The 5,000-nt window shown below is 44.8% G+C and overlaps 3 non-coding genes across 3 annotated transcripts in view; all 3 read right to left on the reverse strand.

Annotated features, from left to right (window-relative positions):
* LOC135194729 (large subunit ribosomal RNA) overlaps positions 1-282 on the reverse strand; it is a 3,975-nt gene extending 3,693 nt beyond the window's left edge. The window contains exon 1 of the ribosomal RNA XR_010309954.1: positions 1-282. This exon is cut by the window's left edge and continues 3,693 nt beyond it. This is a non-coding gene — a ribosomal RNA (large subunit ribosomal RNA).
* A 731-nt stretch (positions 283-1,013) lies between these two features.
* Positions 1,014-1,170, reverse strand: LOC135194731 (5.8S ribosomal RNA). The gene has a single exon (XR_010309956.1). It is a non-coding gene; the product is annotated as a 5.8S ribosomal RNA (ribosomal RNA).
* A 439-nt stretch (positions 1,171-1,609) lies between these two features.
* Positions 1,610-3,512, reverse strand: LOC135194708 (small subunit ribosomal RNA). Its single transcript, XR_010309933.1, has one exon. It is a non-coding gene; the product is annotated as a small subunit ribosomal RNA (ribosomal RNA).
* Positions 3,513-5,000: the final 1,488 nt, after the last annotated feature.

A 5,000-nucleotide genomic window follows, 5' to 3' on the forward strand; every position in this document is an offset into this window, starting at 1 on the left:
ACTCTGAGGAGCGTACCTCTCGCCGTCTCGCTCCGTCGCTACGGGCCTGGCACCCTCTACGGGAAAACGGCCCCGTTCAAGACGAACTTGGACAGGAGTGGCGACGACGAGAAAGCGATACCTCCCGAACACCACATCTCCCGCGATCGTTACAACCGCGGGATTCAGTGCTGGGCTATTTCCTGTTCGCTCGCCGCTACTAAGGAAATCCTGGTTAGTTTCTTTTCCTCCGCTTACTAATATGCTTAAATTCGGCGGGTGATCCTCCCTGATCTGAGGCCAACGATAAAAAAAACGAGGCAGACGCGATATCCGTCAACGCGACGGCGCCGCTTTCGTCGAGACGAGAGAGAATTTTCATTCCGGTCGTTCCGACGTCGGCGTCGACGCGCTCTTCGGACGTCGAGTCCGCCTACTCGATATACGAATGTTTCGATGTCATCACGTAAACTATGCGCGCGCGCGCGCTTTATGTACACTCGTATATAAACGTTCGTAACGATCGCGGAGCTTTTGTATTCGAAATTTTGACATTAGAAAATAAACAAAAGAAACGCACATACTCATCTCGAGACGAGAAGAGATCACCTAAACTCCGATTACCCCCTCTTCGAATTATCGAGAACAACTCAATGAAACGATCGAAAGGTCGGAGATGGGCGCTCCTCGTCTGGCGACGAGCGACGCTCTCAGTCTCTCTGACGTCGCATATAACGAAACTCCGTGACGTGAACGTACACACGAACGTATATAAAAAATATACATAATATAAATTATATATACACGCACGCATGTAAACGTAAACATACATACACATCGTCGTATTTGTTATATTTGAACGGACCGAGAACGAAATGCGTATATTAAGTATTATATTTAAACACGTAATAACGATCTCGAACGCGGATACCGTCATATGTTCGAGTCGAACGTCAAAGTCTTTTACTTCGGTTAAGACGTAAAGAGACGAGACATTAAACGTTCGAACAGTGTGGTTTATATTTTTATACAGCCGGCCCTCAGACAGGAGTGGTCCTGGATGTTTCTCCACGGACCGCAATGTGCGTTCGAAATGTCGATGTTCAAATGTGTCCTGCAGTTCACACTATGACGCGCAGTTAACTGCGTTCTTCATCGACCCGCGAGCCAAGTGATCCACCGTCCAGGGTAATGGTTTTGTTAATTTTTTTGTTGTATAATTTCTACGATCACTCGAACGATTCTATACGCCAGAGTGATATTAGTTAGTTTTTTATTTTTATTTTTTTTTTTTTTTTTGTTTTTTTCTCTTCTTTTTAGTATATAGAGAAAAATTCAAAAATTAAAAAAAAATAAATAAAATAAAATAAAAAAAAAAAAAAAAAGTACAAAACAAAAAAAAAAAAATATACATTTTATTTGAAGATGACGTATGTGCGTTGACACATCGTACTTTCCTCGAAATCGACATCGAAAAATATCAGTATAGGACGCGTTACACGACTCTCCGACTCGAGAACGAGAGAATCGCGTCCTCGCATCGAAACGACACATTCCGAACGTCGATTTTTGTGTTTTAGAATTTTATTATCGTTCATCATCGCACTCATTCGAGATAGATAATTTACGTTAATGATCCTTCCGCAGGTTCCCCTACGGAAACCTTGTTACGACTTTTACTTCCTCTAAATGATCAAGTTTGGTCAACTTCCCAGCAACGCCGACGGCCGTGAAGCCACCGCGTGTCGGTCCGAAGACCTCACTAAATCATTCAATCGGTAGTAGCGACGGGCGGTGTGTACAAAGGGCAGGGACGTAATCAACGCGAGCTTATGACTCGCGCTTACTAGGAATTCCTCGTTTATGGGGGATAATTGCAAACCCCAATCCCCAGCACGAAGGAGTTTCAACGGGTTGCCCGGGCCTCTAGGCCAGGGAGAACATGCTGATTCCTTCAGTGTAGCGCGCGTGCGGCCCAGGACATCTAAGGGCATCACAGACCTGTTATTGCTCAATCTCGTGCGGCTCGAAGCCGCCGGTCCCTCTAAGAAGAATTTTAATACGCCGCCAGTGAGTTGCTCGACCGAAATCGAGCACACCTAAATGACGACGCCTATTTAGCAGGCTAGAGTCTCGTTCGTTACCGGAATTAACCAGACAAATCGCTCCACCAACTAAGAACGGCCATGCACCACCACCCACCGAATCAAGAAAGAGCTATTAATCTGTCAATCCTTCCGGTGTCCGGGCCTGGTGAGATTTCCCGTGTTGAGTCAAATTAAGCCGCAGGCTCCACTCCTGGTGGTGCCCTTCCGTCAATTCCTTTAAGTTTCAGCTTTGCAACCATACTCCCCCCGGAGTCCAAAATCTTTGGTTTCCCGGAAGCTGCCCGCCGAGCCATTGTAGTAACGTCGGCGGATCGCTAGATGACATATTTACGGTTAGAACTAGGGCGGTATCTAATCGCCTTCGAACCTCTAACTTTCGTTCTTGATTGATGAAAACACCTTTGGCAAATGCTTTCGCTGATGTTCGTCTTGCGACGATCCAAGAATTTCACCTCTAACGTCGCAATACGAATGCCCCCAGTTATCCCTATTAATCATTACCTCGGAGTTCTGAAAACCAACAAAATAGAACCGAGATCATATTCTATTATTCCATGCACGAAATATTCAAGCGGCATTTTGAGCCCGCTTTGAGCACTCTAATTTGTTCAAAGTAAAATTGTCGGCCCATCTCGACACTCACTGAAGAGCACCGCGATAGGATTTTGATATTGAACCGGCGTTTTACCGCCGGCTCACCGACGATATGCTCCGCAGACGTGTCAGTATCACCGCGGATGCGGTGCACCGACAGCGCGGCGCACAAATGCAACTACGAGCTTTTTAACCGCAACAATTTTAGTATACGCTATTGGAGCTGGAATTACCGCGGCTGCTGGCACCAGACTTGCCCTCCAATTGTTCCTCGTTAAAATATTTAAAGTGTACTCATTCCGATTACGAGGCCTCGAAAGAGTCCCGTATCGTTATTTTTCGTCACTACCTCCCCGTGCCGGGAGTGGGTAATTTGCGCGCCTGCTGCCTTCCTTGGATGTGGTAGCCGTTTCTCAGGCTCCCTCTCCGGAATCGAACCCTGATTCCCCGTTACCCGTGACAACCATGGTAGTCGCAGAAACTACCATCGAAAGTTGATAAGGCAGACATTTGAAAGATGCGTCGCCGGTACTGGACCATGCGATCGGCAAAAGTTATCCAGATTCATCAAAATTAACGACTTCGGACGAGACGCCCTCCGTCGATTGGTTTTGATCTAATAAAAGCACTCATCCCATCACTGGTCAGAGTTCTGATTGCATGTATTAGCTCTAGAATTACCACAGTTATCCAAGTAACTGAGTAAGATCTAAGGAACCAAAACTGATATATTGAGCCATTCGCGGTATCGCCTTAATACGGCTTGCACTGAGACATGCATGGCTTAATCTTTGAGACAAGCATATAACTACTGGCAGGATCAACCAGGGAGCTAACATAGACTTGTTGAAGTCGTCAAACTCTCTTCTCGTTTCATATTCACATATAAAATACACACACACACGCGAGGCACGCACGCACGCACGCATGCATGCATGCATGCACGCATGTATGTATGTATGTACCATATACGCACAGTATGAAACGAGCGTCTTACCGTATCGTCAATCGCGTTAGACGCGATAGATTTTAACGGTTGACTCTTTTATAATTCAAACGAGACACTCGCTCGCGCGCGCTCGCGCGCTCCCCCGCGCTTTATATATTTATCGAGACGATATTTATATATCGCGACGGCGGCGGCGGCGGCGGCGGCGACGGCGGCGTCGTCACATAATGACACATCACGGTCACGAATTCGAACGTTCTAAACGAGATCGAGTTTATTTTAAAATAACACTTCGCACACGACGTGTACGTATGTATTGTTCAACGATTATTATCGTAAAACATTGGGATCGACGCCCGGTGTTTGAGTGATCGTACCGATACTCGGGTTATGTATTTTTTGTACATGATAAATGAAAAATAAAAAGAATTTTAGAAACGACCGTTTTCATGATATAATATCAAAATTATACACATTATACGAATACACTGAATCTTTTAAAAACTCTGGTCTCTAACACGTTTCCTTCTCATATGTGTCGTGTCACGACGTCGCACAGATCTACTACAATGAATCGACACTATTCCATGAGGATAGATTGTAGAGAAGAGCGCGACGACGACGACGATAAGAGGAAGCGCATGTGAGGCAGAGAGATTTACGTGCGTCCGTCGGTCGGCACAGTTTTACAGAACGAAAAAAAAAAAAAGAATCTTTTCATCATTTCCACGTGTCAGTGAATATTGTATGTTGTCCCCCCAGCGGTCGCGACGATTCGTACGTACATAGGTAATACTACGTGTAAAGTATAATATAACGCGATACGACGAATCGAGACGCCAGAGAGACGCAACAACGACGACGACGAAAGGAAACGATAATAAATTTTTATTTTTCGTTATACAAGAGTACTACTGTGATCGGTCACTTCGCGTCTCGCATCAAATTTCAATGTTCGACGTTCGAACCGTCACTACTCCATATATATGCCCGGCGACGAGTATGACATTCGGCTCGTCCGAACGGAATGTAATTTTTTTATTTTTTTTTTTTACGTTTCTCATATTTGATCCGATATCATAAGAGAACAAACCCCAGACACGCACCCCTAACCGCCCACCCCCCCCCCCAAACCCCCAACCCCCCCGCAACCCCCTCTGTATACCCCGAAACAAACATCCAAACCCGTATTATATATATATATCTCTATTATATATTTTGTTCAATATTTTTATATATAGGATATGATTATATGATATTATGCAACGTCAATGCAACATCAACAACAACAACAACAACAACAACAACAACAACAACAACAACAACAAAAGAAAGAAAAAAAAAAAACAACAATATAGAAAGTTTTATCT

The sequence above is a fragment of the Vanessa tameamea genome, unplaced genomic scaffold, assembly GCF_037043105.1.
Source record: "Vanessa tameamea isolate UH-Manoa-2023 unplaced genomic scaffold, ilVanTame1 primary haplotype ctg00000038.1, whole genome shotgun sequence".
Classification (NCBI taxonomy): Eukaryota; Metazoa; Arthropoda; class Insecta; order Lepidoptera; family Nymphalidae; genus Vanessa; species Vanessa tameamea.